The sequence below is a fragment of the Lutra lutra genome, chromosome 15, assembly GCF_902655055.1.
Source record: "Lutra lutra chromosome 15, mLutLut1.2, whole genome shotgun sequence".
NCBI lineage: Eukaryota > Metazoa > Chordata > Mammalia > Carnivora > Mustelidae > Lutra > Lutra lutra.
Genome location: NC_062292.1, coordinates 69,325,238 through 69,341,043, shown reverse-complemented (window position 1 = coordinate 69,341,043; position 15,806 = coordinate 69,325,238). Strand labels below are relative to the sequence as shown.

General features: G+C 52.8%; 1 long non-coding RNA gene across 1 annotated transcript; it reads left to right on the top strand.

The window, feature by feature from the left end:
- Positions 1 to 2,633: 2,633 nt before the first annotated feature.
- Positions 2,634 to 5,378, top strand: LOC125085864 (uncharacterized). Its single transcript, XR_007123023.1, has 2 exons — positions 2,634 to 2,804; positions 5,072 to 5,378. It is a non-coding gene; the product is annotated as an uncharacterized LOC125085864 (long non-coding RNA).
- The last annotated feature ends 10,428 nt before the right edge of the window (positions 5,379 to 15,806 follow it).

Here is a 15,806-nt window from a genome sequence, read left to right as displayed (position 1 = left end):
CAGAATTCAGTGGGTGGATCTGTGCTGAGGGGAGGAAGCGGAGTCCGGGTGGTCTCGCACCTGTCTTGGGACTGAGTCTCGGCGGACGGGGCCGTGGGCAGACCGGGGCCCTCGTGTGCGCCCAGGCTGGGCACTCAGGGCCTGGAACCATTGGCTTTTCAAATAGGCCACCTACACGTCCCTGACGCGTGGTAGCTGGGTGAGGGAAGAACCAGGTGAATATGTGTTGATTTTTTTGTACCCAGACGTCTTGTTTTTCCCACGGCCACGGGCCTCCTAGCCTCACGTCTTCCTGGCTTTTCACAGAAGTGAGCATGAAGGAGCCAAGGTGTAGACCAAGTCTGAGATTCCCAGATGAAGAGAGGTTTCTGGCAGGGAGCAGAGCAGGGGAGGCTGTGTCCCGGGTGTGCTGGGAGCAGCACTCGGTTCCCCGCTGACCTAAGCAGCCCTTCCTGTCACGGTGACCGTCTTCTCCGAGTTCTGAGCAGGTGTGAAGTCGGGAGGGGAGACGGCAGACAGAGGACGCCCCCTCCTCAGGAGAACTTGCCCGAGCTGAAGACCGAGCTTAACAGTGCCGCCCAGGCGCCCCCCAAATGCCTCCCTGGGATCACCTTTGACCTCCACGTGACCCCTGGACCTTTCCAGGCCTGAGCTTACTTGCCCCCGACTTGGCCTCCACCTCCCCTCCTCCTCCTCTGTGTGGTTTCACCCCTGCTTCTAAGGTCCTGGAGGTGCTTCCTCTCCGCCAGGGCTCCTCTGGGCTCTGAGCTCCTTGGTTTATTCCAGGTCCTTAAGTGACAGAGTCACTGTCGTCGTCCAGCTCCAGACGGACTTCTGTCCCCTCCCGGCACAGCCCCGGCCTCTGCGCTCAGCTCTCGGTCGGACCCCTCAGCTCCTCTCACTCAACATGCCCGACACGGGACATTATTTTCCTCAACTTGGGCTCGTCTTGCTGCAGCGCCCCCCCCCCGCAGTGAGGGGCGCGCTGTCCTCAGGCCACCCGCACCGGGTGCCACGTGGGTCCCCAAGGAAGGCCGCCGCACGCCCGATGGCGCACAGAGTGAGTGCGAGCACGGGGTCCTGGCCAATGCTGCGGGGCTTGTGACCCAGGCCGGGTCGCGGCAGCCCCGTGCACGCCTGGAGGAGGAGACTCAAAACAGACCCTTCTGCGGGGAAGGCGCGGGCGCTCAGGCCGGCGGGCCCTGCCAGGGGATGGGGAGAGGTGGGCGGTGGCTCCAGCCCCTCCATGCCAGCGGGAGCGGGTCCCTGACGAAGACCCAGGATGGGTGGGGGGGCGTGGCCTCCACTTCAGGGGACCCTCCATTGGGAGAGACCCGGCCCGTCCCTCTGGAGCCGAAGGGAGGGGCCAATCTCCCTCCCGAGGTCTTCCTGGGCCTGAGAGTCTGCAGAGATTGTCCACCCTGCTATGACTGGGGGCCCTGAGACACATGGGAAGGACACTTTCTCTGTCCCCCAGGGCCCCGTGATGGCTTGCGTGGGCCCGAGTATGGGGAGGAGGCGCGTGGGACTCCGGGTTCACTGAGGTCCTGCAGGGGTGAGGAGGGGGCTGCTGGGGAAAGGAAAGGAACACGGATGCGGGGCCCTGGCTGGGGTCAGGAGGACTCGGGCAGCTGCTCCCGGGGCAGGAAAGGGGCCCCGCAAGCTGGGTTTGCAGGAGCTGGAGCTGGGGTCTCTCCTGGAGGAGAAGCGCCGACTCCCAGCAAAGCAGAAACCGCTCTGTGAAGACAGAACGGACACAGGGAGATGACGGGGACCTCAGCACCCATGACAGCCATTCTCTTGGTCCAATCCCACCCAAGAAGCCGCAGCCCTGACCTGACTCTGGAACTAGGACACTAGAAGGCGCCAACTCGTCCCATCAGGTGTTCTGCCGCCTCTTGACTGAGAGTTGTTTTTTTTTTTAGATTTTTATATTTATTTTAGATACACATATAGAGAGTGTGAGTGCACGAGGGGAGGAGCAGGGAAAGGGACAAGCCGACTGTGTGGGGCCTCATCTCATGACCCCAAGACCATGACCTGAGCTGAAATACAGAGTTGGACACTTGACCGACCCAGGCGCCCCCCAGCTGATGGCTCTTAACCACATTGGCTCAGGAGCCCCTTGAAATTGGGCGGTAAGTCGCTGGGGTGCCTGTCCGGGGCCCGTGGGCTCCTAGCAGCTTGTCAGGGGGCACTCAGGGTGGGCCGGCCTAGGGCATGGTGGGGCTGGGGCGAGTGACACAAGGAGGCCCGCACACCACTTGTGTAAGTATTGAGGGACTTAAGGGTTCAGGCTAACAGATGTTAGAGTATGGTCTATCCCCTACCTTAACAGATGGTTCTTCTCCCCCCCCCCCCTCCTCCTCCTCCTCCTCCTTCTTCTTCTTTTTTTTTAAAGATTTTATTTCTTTATTTGACAGAGAGATCACAAGCAGGCAGAGAGGCAGGCAGAGAGAGAGGAGGAAGCAGGCTCCCTGCTGAGCAGAGAGCCTGATGTGGGGCTCGATCCCAGGACTCCGAGATCATGACCTGAGGCGAAGGCAGCGGCTTAACCCACTGAGCCACCCAGGCACCCCTCTTCTTCTTCTTTTTAAGATTTTAGTTATTTACTTAGAGAGAGAGAGAGCATGAGCAGTGCGGAAGGACAGAGGGAGAAGCAGGCTCCCGGCTGAGCAGGGAACCCAACACAGGACTGGATCCCAGGACCCTGGGATGGTGATCCGAGCTGAAGGCAGACGCTTCACTGACCAAGCCCCCCAGCACCCCGACAGGTGTATCTTCTCAACAATTTGGAAGGCCAGGTTTGTATTTAGAACTTGCCACCCATGGCTTCCCGACCCTCAGTCTGCGCCCTTTTCTTCCTATCTCCTCCCCCGTCCCCTCTCTCTTCTGCACTGGGAGAGACCTGGTGTGCACACAAGCCGACACCCGAGCTCACAAGTCCAGGCTCCAGTAGCCCGCACTTCCCACCCCGGTGGGGCCAGTGTGCACTCTGACCGAGAGGCTGCCCACCTGAGGACAGCATAGGTCCAGGCAGGGACCCGGGCAGTGGGCTCAGGGCTACTTGGGCAGAAAATGCCAGGGTCTGAAAGGGTTTCTGCTAAGCAGTCCGTCTTTCAGTCTCCAAGCTGTGATGGGCTGATATTTCTACAAAAGACGATGTATTTATTAGCAAGGGTACTGGCAATACACTGTATTACACTAGCGTCGCTGGACAAAGGAAAATGATCAGGAGCTTGGATGTTGCCGCAAAGGCGAATTGCAGTAAAATTTCCATGTGACTGGGGTACCTGCGGCTCAGTTCAGTTGTTAGGTATCTGCCTTTGGCATAAGATCTCAGGCTCCTGGGATCGAGCCCCACTTCAGGAGGGACCCTGTTTCTCCTTCTCTTGCTCCCCTGCTTGTGTTCTCTCTCACACTCTGTCAAATAAGCAAATAAGATCTTTAAAAAAATTTTGCACATGACTATCTTTTTTTGTCTTGCTGCTTTTAAGATTTTTCCCTTTATCACTATATTCTGTCGTTTTAATTGCAACATATCTTGGTATGGATTTGCTTCTGTTGGGGGTTCTCTGTGCTTCCTGGATCTGGATATCTGTTTCCTTCCTCAAATTAGAGAAGTTTTCAGCTATTAGTTCTTCTGATAAATACTCTGCCCCCTTTTCTCTCTTCTTCTTCTGGGATTCCTGTCATACAAATGTTATTACTTTTTTTTTAAGATTTTATTTATTTATTTGACACAGAGAGATCACAAGTAGGCAGAGAGGCAGGCAGAGAGAGAGGAGGAAGCAGGCTCCCCGCTGAGCAGAGAGCCCGATGCGGGGCTCGATCCCAGGACCCTGAGATCATGACCCGAGCTGAAGGCAGAGGCTTAACCCACTGAGCCACCCAGGCGCCCCAGAAATGTTATTACTTTTGATGGAGTCACTGAATTCCCTAAGTCTATTCTTGTTTTGTGTAATTCTTTTTTCTCTTTTTTGAACTTCATTGCTTTCTGTCTTCTCATTTTGTCTAAGTCTCTGTACCTGCTTCTGTGCGTTAGGAAAGTCCGCTTCGTCTTCTGCTGTTGAAGGTAACAGGCTTGTGAAGAAGTGTCCAGCAGAGTACTGTCCCCTGTCCCTCAGGCCTGGCACTTCCAGAGGTGGCTCCAGTGTGTGTTGCATGTGCCCTGCTGTCGTGTCCTGGCCACTCTACCCTTCAGGCCAGTCATCTGCTGAGGCTCTCTCTGCTGGGTGTTGGGCACTGACCCAAATGTGGCGAGTTTAACTGGGTGTGCTCTGGTCCTCTTGTGAGATAAAACCTGTCGCCACCACCGAGGGAACTGAGGCCTCCAGGACTGAGGCGAGTGTGACCAGGAGTGGCCATTCCACGAGAGCACGAGGGGGTGGGGCTTGGTGTGAGCCAGTTAGGTAGGGAGTATTGGTGCTGCCCTGGTTCCGGCAGGTGGCCCTGTACTTGTGCTAGGAGGCAGGGTAGGAATTGGCGGCTGCTGGTTCCCTTGTTCCTGGAGGGGTCTCTGTGAATGCTGGGGTACAGCTGGAGAAGAGCCAATAGCCCCCCAGGTGCTCTTCAGCTCACGGTTTCCACGCCTTACGTCCGTGGGCTCTTTGCTGAGCAGCGCCACGCCCCCTACCCCGGCTCTCCTGGAACCAAGCCCATTGACCCTTAAAACTCCAGGCTTTAAGACCCAGTGGTTGCAAGAACTCAAGAAACCCAGCCTCTCTCACCTTCCGCTTTCCAAGCCAGTCGCTATGAGGAACTGGCTCCCCACACCGGGCTCCCCATGTGCTAGTCTGTCTCTTGTGCTTCTGGGGCCCTGGCTCCTTCCCCACCACAGCAGCCTCCGTTTCTCTCCCTCTCTGTGTCTTAGACGTGCTACCGACACTGCGGCCTCTTCTCCTCCACTAGTTGTGGAAATTGTTCTGCCAGTCTTCAGATCGAGTTCTGGGGTATTTAGGATGATTTGGTAGTTATCCATCTGTATCGGTGGGGGTCTGTGAGCCTAGGGTCCTCCAACTCTGACTCCAATCACAATCTTGTGCTAAAATTTCCAAATGCTTGCTTTCAGCCTCGATACTTACACAAGGCTGCTCAGCAACGAGCAGTTTGTGGACGGGCTGTAGCTAGGGGCCAGCCACACCTCGAGGAGCTCTAGAAGGAGTCAGCGTAGGCTCTAGAAAGCAGAGGCCTCTGCCGCTGTGTTGTCTACGGGAGGAGACCTCCCCTCCGTAGGCGCGGACTACGGGGCGGTGCCGGCGGGGGCTCTAGATCAACCCCTTCTTGCCGATGTTAAGATAAAAAGAGATGAATGTAAATGTCATGCTAATTTCTGTTATTTTAAACAAATAAAAACCCAAAATATATGTTTTTTGAAATGGTCTAGTTATTATTATTTTAGAATAAGTCAATGTATGCATATTTTTAAATTCTCAATTTTACTTTCTGAATGATAGCAATTGTTAGATATAATCCACATAAAGACAGTTCTGTGGGGTCCTCAGTAACTTAAATGCTACAAAATAGGTTACCATAAAATTTACAATTATAATCATTTGAAAATGCACAATTCAGGGCGCCTGGGTCGCTCAGTGGGTTAAAGCTTCTGCCTTCGGCTCAGGTCATGATCTCAGGGTCCTGGGATCGAGTCCCACATCGGGCTCTCTGCTCAGCAGGGAGCCTGCTTCCCCCGCCCCCCTGCCTGCCTCTCTGCCTGCTTGTGATCTCTGTCAAGTAAACAAAAAATTTAAAAAAAAAATACACAATTCAGGGGCGCCTGAATTCAGTGGGTTAAAGCCTCTGACTTCGGCTCAGGTCATGATCCCAGGGTCCTGGGATTGAGTTCTGCATCAGGCTCTCTGCTCAGCGGGGAGCCTGCCTCCTCCTCTCTCTCTCTGCCTGCCTCTCTGCCTACTTGTGATCTCTGTCTGTCAAATAAATAAATAAATCTTAAAAAAAAAAAACACAATTCAGAGGCATTAAGTGCATTCACACCATTACCACTATCTGGTTCCAGAGCCCACTCATCATCCTAAATGGAAACCTCGCCCCGGGAAGTAGTCCCTTCCATTTCTCCGTCCCCCCAGCCCTTGGCAACCACAAGTCTGGTTTCTGTCTCCATGGATTTGCCTAGTGTGCGTATTTCATTTAATTAAAACATATAATATGTGACCTTTTGTTTCTCTGGCTCCTTTCACTTAGTGTGATGTTTTCAGAGCTCATCTGTGTTATAGCACGTGTCAGTACTTGATTCTTTTTTGGGGACCAAATAGCATTCCGTTGTGTGAGACCCATTCACATGTGATAAACATTTGGTTGTTTCCAGCTTTCGGCTATTGTGTATAGGGCTGCTGTGAACATTCCTGTGCAAGCTTTCGTTTGAACATCTGATTTCGGCTCTTTGGAGTATATACAAGGAGTGGAATTGCTGGGTCATACTGACAGTTCTGTCTTTAACTTACCTAGAAACCACCAACTGGTTTCCACAGTGGCCGCAACATTTTATAGTCCCATCATCAATGTGCAACTCTGCCCGTTTCTGCACATCTTTGCCAGCATTTGTTTTTATCCTTTTTTCTTAATTTATTTTTTAAGTTTTCATTACAGCCATCTACTGTGGGCGTGAAGTGGTATCTCCCTGTGCTTTATGTTTTCACTGAAGTACAGTTGACGTGCAATGGTGTGCAACACAGGGGTTCCACACGTCTGTACTTACGCTGTGCAGTAAGTGTGGCACCTGCTGTTACCATACGGCACAATGACAATACCACTCACTTCTCTATGCTGTGCCTTTCATTCCCAAGACTTGTTCATTCCGTGACTGGAAATGTGCCCCTTCTGCCCCCTTTCAGCCGTGTGCTCAGTCCCCCACACCCCTCTCTGGTAGCTGCCTGATTCTTTGCTGTATTTATGAGTCTCTTCTGCTTTTCGTTTGTTTGTTCATTTGTTTTGCTTTTTAGGTTTCACAAATGCTTTTTAGAAATCATATGGTATTTGTCTTTCTCTGTCTGACTTCTTTCACTTAGTGTCATACCCTTAGGTCTATCCTGTCTCATGTGCTTTTCATCTGTGTTTCTCTCATGACTAAGGATGTTGACCATGTGCTTGCCGGTCATTTGTATAGCTTTCTTGGAGAAATGTCTATTCAAGTTTTTCTCCATTTCTTTTTTGTCTTTTTGTTTTTGAACCGTAGGGTTTTTTTTTTTTTTTTTTAGATTTTATTTATTTGGGGTGCCTGGGTGGCTCCGTGGGTTAATACTTCTGCCTTCAGCTCAGGTCATGATCCCAGGGTCCTGGGATAGAGCCCTGCATTGGGCTCTCTGCGGGGCGAAGAGCCTGCTTCCCCCTTTCTCTCTCTCTCTCTGCCTACTTGTGATCTCTGTCTGTCAGATAAATAAAATCTTAAAAAAAAAAAAAAAGATTCTGGGACGCCTGGGTGGCTCAGTGGTTAAAGCCTCTGCCTTCGGCTCAGGTCATGGTCTCGGGGTCCTGGGATCGAGTCCTGCGTCGGGCTCTCTGCTCGGCGGGGAGCCTGCCTCCTCCTGTCTCTCTCTGCCTGCCTCTCTGCCTACTTGTGATCTGTCAAATAAATAAAAAAAAAAATCTTTAAAAAAAAAGATTTTATTTATTTATGTGACACAGAGAGAGTACAAGAAGGGAGAGCAGCAGGGAGAGGGAAAAGCTGACCCCCGCTTCTCTTTAAAAAAAAAAAAAAAGAAGACACTGTAAAGAGAGTGAAAGACAACACATGGAGTGGGAGAGAATAATTCGCAAGTCATTCATTTGATAAGGGTTTAGTATCCAGAGCGTGTAAAGAACTCCTACAATTCAAGGGCACCTGCGGGGCTCCGTTGTTAAGTGTCTCGGGTCATCATCCCAGCGTGCTGGCATCCAGCTCCATGTGGGGCTCTCTGCTCGGCAGGGAGCCTGCTTCTCCCCTCTCTCTCTGCCTGCCTCTGCCTACTTGTGATCTCTGTCTGTCAAATAAATAAAATCTTTAAAAAAAATAATTAAAAAATTGGGCTGCCTGGGTGGCTCAGTGGGTTAAGCCTCTGCCTTCAGCTCAGGTCATGATCCCAGGGTCCTGGGATCAAGTCCCACATCGGGCTCTCTGCTGGGCAGGGAGCCTGCTTCCTCCTTCCCCTCTCTCTCTCTCTCCCTCTCTGCCTACTTGTGATCTCTCTCTGTCAAATAGATAAAATCTTTAAAAAAAAATTAAAAAATTAAATACTTCTTTTATTGACATATGTTATGCATAGACATGAAGTGCACTAAACTTAAGTGTACAGCTTAGTGAATTTTTGCATAGGACACATCCAGGAAAGCCCCTCCCAGACCAAGATATAGACTATTTCAAACAGAAGGTTCTTCCGCACAAGAGGAACCACTACTTTGACAACACTACCAATTGGGTCTGCCCCTTCTGCATTTTGGCAACAGTGAATCATATGGAATGTTATCTTTTGTGTGTGGTTTATTTTGTTCAACATAATGGCTGCGGACTCACCCCTGTTGTCATATGTATCCATTGTCTGTTCTCGTGTTTCTGTGCGGGCTCTCACCTGTGAGCGGACAACTGGTTTACCTCTCCTGTTGGTAGCCACTTGGAGGCTGGGTTGTTTTCACTCTTTTTTTTTTAAAGATTTTGTTTATTCGACACAGAAAGAGAGATCACAAGCAGGCAGAGAGGCAGGCAGAGAGAGAGGAGGAAACAGGTTCCCTGCTGAGCAGAGAGCCCAATGCGGGGCTCGATCCCAGGACCCTGAGATCATGACCTGAGCCGAAGGCAGAGGCTTTAACCCACTGAGCCACCCAGACGCCCCTGTTTTGACTCTTTTGCTTTTGTGAATAAATTTGCTGTGAATATTCTTATACATATGTCTTTTTTTTTTAAATGTTTTATTTATTTATTTGAGGGAGAGAGAGCACAAGCTGAGTGAGGGGCAGAGGGAGAAGCAGGAGCAGGGAGAAGCAAGTCCCATGCAGGATTTGATCCCATGACTCCAGGATCATGACCTGAGTGGAAGGCAGACGCTTCACTGGCGGAGCCCTCCGGGCGCCCCAACCACCGTCGATCAGTTTTGCCAGTTTTTGCATTTTATAGAAATTGAATCACGTACTCTGCACAATTTCATGTCTGGCTTCTTTTGTGAGATCCATCCATCATGTGCTATTAAAACACAGGCGGTGGCCCGATGCGGGCATGGGGGTGGTGAGGGTGGCGGGGGTTTGCTGACCCTGGGCTGGAGTCAGCAAGGTCCGAACAGTGGTCACTGGGCTTCAGTTCAGCCATTTGTGGTTGTCCTCTGGGCGATGGTGGCCCCAGGCTGGCTCCTCCTGGACCGGGAGGAATAGCCCTGACACGTGCACTCACCACGGTCCCCATGGGCCAGAGCCAGGAGGGAATCTCCTGGGGCAGACGTCACACTTGCCCTCACGCTGAACCACATGGCCTCCTGGGGACGCGCAGCGCTGCACCTGAGTGTGCGGGTGCGTGTGCACATGCGTGTGAGTGCGCGTGGGGGCGTGCCTGCTGCAGGGCACTCTACGTGTGGGGCCCCAGGCAAGAAGCACACACATTCACACCGGGCGGCGCGCATGAGCTCTGGAGCCCGTTGAGCCCAGTGGTCAGGAGCCCAGCGGTCAGGAGCCGCGGCCAGAGCTCACCTGGAGAGGGAAGGTGGCAGTTCTGGAACCTGGTCCGACCGCGCAGCCTCCTCCCCACAATCAGCGGGAGCCTGAGGCGTAGAAAGTGGAAGCGAGCTGGGCTGTGCAACTCACAGCTTCCCAGGCCCTCCAGGCCGCGCTGCCCTTCCCTGATAACAGCCGGCCCACCGCCAGTTTCTCGGCCTCTCATGAGAGTCTGGCGTTCTCCCCTCCTTTCCCCTTCCCGCCATCCCTGGGGTGGGAGGTGGGGGTCCAGGAAGGGGACGGGGTGTGATGGTCGAACTCGGGACTCAGGGCTGCGGCCCTGCTGGGGAGGGGAAGTGCTGGGAAGCCCCGCGAGCCCGGCCGCTGAGTGTGTCTGGAGGCCAGAGCCCCGCCCGGAGCGTGATGAGCTCGGTGCTGCCTCGAGCGCTGCCCTCTGCAGCAGAGCCCCAGCCGCGGCCAGCGGGCAGGAGCCCGCCCGTTCCTCCCCACGGCCCCGCTGCGGGTGGGCCTGTGGGTCTGCGCCGCCTGCCCCCCCCTGTAGATCCCACAGGCCTGCTCTAGTGCGGGCCACATCGCGTGTGAAGCACCAAGCTCTCAGGGCTTTATTTCAAATGTCTTTACTCTCTGCCCGCCTGACTCGTGTTTTGGCCGCGTGCAGGACTCTCAGCTGCAAGTGTTTCCCGGCACGACTCTGAAAGCTTTGTTCCGTCACTTTTAGGATCGCTGTTGAGGTCAAGGTGTTCTGACTCCTGGGTCTGATCAGGAGACAGAATCACACAGTGATTTAAACAGGAGATTTAGGGCGGCCTGGGTGGCTCAGTCAGGTGAGCGCCCGAATCTTGATTGCGGCTCAGACCGTGATGTCAGGGTCCTGGGATTCAGACCCACTTCCCGCTCCCTGCTTAGTGGGGAGCCTGGTTCTCCCTTTCCCTCCACCCCTTCCCTTGCTCACTTGCTCTGTCTCTCTCAAATAAATAAATCTTAAAAACAAACAAACAAACAAACAAACAGGGACTTTTACCATAAAGAGATATTAAACTATGACAAAATAATTAGGATGCAATGTAAGAGAACTCTGTGGTCCCCGAGGGCTGAGGGCAGCCAAGGAAGAACCCATTTGGCTGGGACCCTCCCCACGGCAGGGGTCACCCCTCACTGGAGAAGGGGCTGTTTTGGTGCAACGCATGGGGGAAGCCAAGTGGTCTGTGGGGCCGGAGCCGGTCTGCAGTCCAGGAGCAGGCAGGGAGCAAGGCCTCAGGACCCTGGTAGCCAGCTGGGGTGCAGAGCACAGCAGGACTGGGGCACACAGGGCCCTGTCTGAAGGGAGGACTGGGTGGGGTGCGTGCGTGTCTAGGGCACAGCGTCCTTCCACCCATCTCCACGGAGGGCGCAGCTGCTGGAACCCAAGGAAAAGCCCCTTCCTCAACATCCCTCCAGCTCCTTCTACCCAGAGGCTGAGCATTTCTGCAGGGAGAAATGCTTCGGGAGTCCTCCTGGTTATCGCTGAGAAGGCACTGAAGGCTGTGGAGCGTGAGGTTGGCACACGGGTCCCTTGTGGGGGCAACTGTCCCTCTTTCCTTGTCTTCAAGGCCCCTTGGTGTTTGTCCAGTCCCGTCCCTTGTGTGAGGCTCCCAGTGGGCTCCTTCAGGACAGAGACCAGGGTCCCCGAGTTCAGAAAAATCTTCCCGAATTACTTTATTTCTTTTCTCTTTTTCCTTTTCCCTCTATCATTCAAATCCCGTACTTCTTGGACTGTTTGTTTACTTTTCTTATCTTTTCCTCATTTCTTTGGCTTTTCTTGCTCTAGCTTCCAGGACGTTCCTGTATCTTTCCACACTTCATTTATCTTTAACTTCGTCACCTCAACTCTTTTCATTTCTGGTGCCACAGTTCTGACTGTCCCTATGAAGAGTGTCCCGTTTTGATTCTCCTTCGCCAGATCTTCTGCTCCTCCCTGAGGACATTCGTGATCTTTCTCCTACATGGGCTGTGTGCAAGTGGCTCGCTCTTCTTCCTGCCTTTGTTTGTTTGTATTTTTTCTGGGCTGTTGCTCATTCCCAAGCAGGCAACCGGCGGGGCAGTGACCGTCCGGCTCTCTCAAATCAGGATCATGTCAGGATTTACTTACAAAGGCCGACGGTAGGAGAGAGGTCACTGGGGCTGCGAGACGGAGGCAGCTGAGCTGACCCGTCTGAGGAAACAGAGGGACACATACCCAGCCTCCCCTCCTCCTGGGGCTCACACCGGCAGAACCAAGCAGAAGTCGGGGAGTGCGGGAGCCTGCTGGGGCGGGCCAGGCCTGGGAGCTTCCCCGTGGGGACGGCCGCTGGAGAGGGTGTGGGGACCCTATGCTCCCGGGGCAGCGCCATGTGGGGCGGGAGTCCAGATGGGGCTGTTTGCGGCCACAATTCCCAAACAGCTGGAGCTTTAGGTCTTCCCTCTTGGGCTGGTCCCACTTCCCGGAGAAGAATCCAGCAATCTCCTTCCCGGAGGGGAAAGGTTTGGCCCCCAGTGTCTCGGCTGCTGGAGGAGGCACCCCAGCCGCACACAGCCCGCCCTCTAGCTCCGGGACCACAGGGAGGCTCTTACCTGGGAGACCCTCTGCTCTGCCCCGTCCAGAGATTAGCCCTCCCGGTCTCCTCCGTGGGGGCGAGGGGCAGCCAGCAGCCCGGGCACGGAGCCCGTGGGGCCGCCGACTCCCGGGAGGTCCTGTGTGTCCCCGCGGTCACGGGCGGTTCAGCAGCGGCGGCTCTCCAGGCTGGCCGAGTCAGCTGCAGCTACGGGCAGGATCTGTGGCTTTCTCCGGAAACCTCGAGCCTTCTCGGGCTGAAGTGCGGTGTCTCTGGAGGGGCCCGTGGGGAAGAGAAGGGCAGGCGCGCTGGGGCCAGGCCACAGACCGCTTCGAGTAGATGGTGTTCAACTCCAGAGGCCGTGGGTCTCAGGGTGGGAGCTACAACAGGACTCGATATGGCGATGTCTGGCAAGTTCATTACCATTTAGGTCCCAGGGGTCCCCATCTACCGCTTCCCGGGTGACCGTCAAGCAGGCAGGAAGCAAGGATGGGCTAGACGGTGCTGCACGCATTTTCAAAGGACCCAGAAGTTTCCTGTCTTTATGTATTTGCTCAGTGTTGCTTCTGCTTGGGATTTCCTCTCTCTTCCCTGACCTCTCTAGCCCTCCTATCCCCGTCTGTAGAAATGATCCCAGTAAGGCCCAGCTAAGGGTGAGCTCCATGAGGAGCCTGTTTCCCTCGAACCAGAAACTCCCAGACTCTCAGGCCTTTACTGACGGTTGTCGCTTTCTTGCTTGTATTCCTGCCAGAGTTAGTCAAGGGTCTCCGGAGAAACAGAAGCAGTGGGGGAGGTATTTTTACGTGCACACAGATGTCTAGCGCAGGTGCATATATGGGGGATGCATATATCCTTTATACGTGCACAGTAAATCTCTTCATATATATTTTCGTTATATTATTTATTACAACACATAGCGGAGACTTATTAAAAGGAACTGGTTCACATGACAGTGGCGCTGACAAGTCCTGAGATCTTCAGGGCGAGTTGGCTGGAGGCCCAGGAGAGCCGGTGATGTCGTTCTGTCTGCACCTGAAGGCCAGAGAATCAGGAGAACCACTGCCGAAGGCTGGCCAGCCGGAGACCTGGGAAGAGCTGATGTTTTAGTTCAAGCCCAAAGACAGGAAAAAGTCTACTTTGAAGGCCATGAGGCAGGAAGAGTTGTGTGTTCCTATTACGAGGACTGCTCTGAGCATCGGTGTACAAGTGTCTGTGGGTGTATTGTATCCTTGGGTGTATCCTGGGAGTGGAATTGCTGTGTCAGTGGTGACTCTATGCTTACTTCGAGGAACCCCCGCTTACATTTTACATTCCCGCCGGCCACACCCAGGGGCCCCAGCCGGTCATGGCAGAGCGGGACCTGGGTTCAGGCAGTTTGACTCAGGGACCTGCTCTCCCAGCCTGTCAGCGCACACACGGCCGCACATCTAGAAACGACCACCAAGGGGCCCGCCAAGGGTCACAGGTGCCGGCGACGAGCGACCTAGAGGTCGCTGTTCCTCCTTCCTCATTCTGTGAAACTTCAGAGCTTGATTCGGCCTCTGCTGGGAAGTAGAAGAACCAACTGTGCATCCAAGATCAAAACGTCTTCTGGGAAAGGGGACATGGGAGTCAGAGGCCCCAGGTCTGAGAGGGGACCCCTGCTGACCACAGAAGCAACCCCGGTTGGATGTCTACGTCTGCCCGTAATCGGTCTCGAATCCAGAACGTGACCAAACCCACGAGCTAGAAGCGGCTCCCCAGAGCATCTTGGGGCCAAATTCTATTTCAGTTGTCCGTTCGACAGGTGATACAATGAGCTGTCACTAAAAACATATTCAGGTCGAGTTTCCTGTCTAGCAAGAAGGTGTTTTGGGAAAATTTACACGTTCACATTTATTTAATAAACACTCATATGGGACTTACCATGAGTCAGACATTGTTATAACATTTTACGTATGTTAACTAATTTAATTCTCATAAGATCTTAAGAAGGTTTTTTACTTTCCCTGTTTTGCAGATGGAAACCCCAAAGTCCAGAGACATTAGGTACCTTGTCTTAGAGCACACGACTACTGAGGGGCAGAGGGGAACCAAACCCAGGCCGGCTGGCTCTGGGGTCCGTGTACCTACAGTGATGCTGTGTGTTGCATTTAGGAAGTCTGCTCTCTCAAGAAATGTCACATCATGTCCGTACATGAGAGGTTACCCCTTCTGCAGCTCGCATGCATCTGTTCTGTGTATCTGAATTTTCAAGCTCCTGGTTTGTTTAAACTTAACGTTGTGATGCTTTGCAAAAAATCTGGTAAAATATGCAGAAGATAATATTCGCCACTTAAAAGTATGTATAATTTTTATGTTCATTACCTTTTTAAAAGATTATTTATTTATTTGACAGAAAGAGTGTGCACGCCAGAGAGCACAAGCAGGGGGAACAGCAGAGGGAGAAGCAGGCTCCCCGCTGAGCAGAGAGCCCGACGCGGGGCTCCATCCCAGGACCCTGGGATCATGACCTGAGCCGAAGGCAGAGGCTTAACCCACTGAGCCACCCAGGCGCCCCATTTTTTATTGTTTATTTATTTATTTCTATTTATTATTTTCTTAACAAGAGAAGAAACATTTGCAAGGTGGCAGACTCTAGACACACAGTGAATTAAATTATCCCACTACAACTGCGGGGAGCGCAGTTTAGGAAATAGTGTGCTAGCTTGTTCGTTTGTTTTTAAGAAATTAAAGGTTGCGTTCATTTTAGCAGAGATAATTTTCAAGAAAACAGAAAGTAACTTTAGTTCATTCATATGGGATTTCTGACCCACATAACTGCAAATAGTCAATGATGTATTTTTCAAATACCAGTGACCCTGATATCCGCCCTCATAGGGCCAGACGTAGGGACGACCCTGAGTTTCATTCCTTGGTTTTCTGTAACAGTGTCTGTGAGTTAGAAGTAATGGGACAGTAGATTTAGGACGCATTTTATCTGTGTTTCTGCTCACAGATATTAGGTCTTCCTTTCAAAAGCTGACCAAGAGTATGTGTCATGAAAATGATAGACAGAATGATATAGAAAACAAACCTCCAGTAACGCAGGGTAAGGGGAGTTCTAGAAACACTCGGAAAGTGTTCTGAAACCCTGGAGCAGAAAACACTCTTTAACAATAGCACGAGCCGGGACGCCACAGGCACAGTATTATGTGCTGGGCCCTGCGGGGGCTTGACTGTACGGGTGTCACTGGCCTCGCATGTGGAGTTCTGCTGATCAGAGTGGGGTCCCCATATTACACCCCAAGAGCCACAGAAGGTCACTTCCTCCCAGGCTGACAGGAAAGGGGCAAGGAAGGTTTCCGGGAATAATGAGTACCTTCTGGCAATGATTGCTTTGTCCTGGCCAGAGGTCAGGGGAGGGGTCTGTAGCACTCAGGGTCATTGCCTCCAAAGGGGACAGAGAACAAAGGATATTGTTTCCAACTCTCGCTGCTGACAGGACAGCCCAAGCCCGAGGGATGGGAGTAGCACAATTAGGAGAAGAAGAAACAACTCCTTTGAGTTAAGGGATAGGGGTCTTGGCCTGAGTCACCGTCCTCCGTCGTTGGAAGGAACCATTCC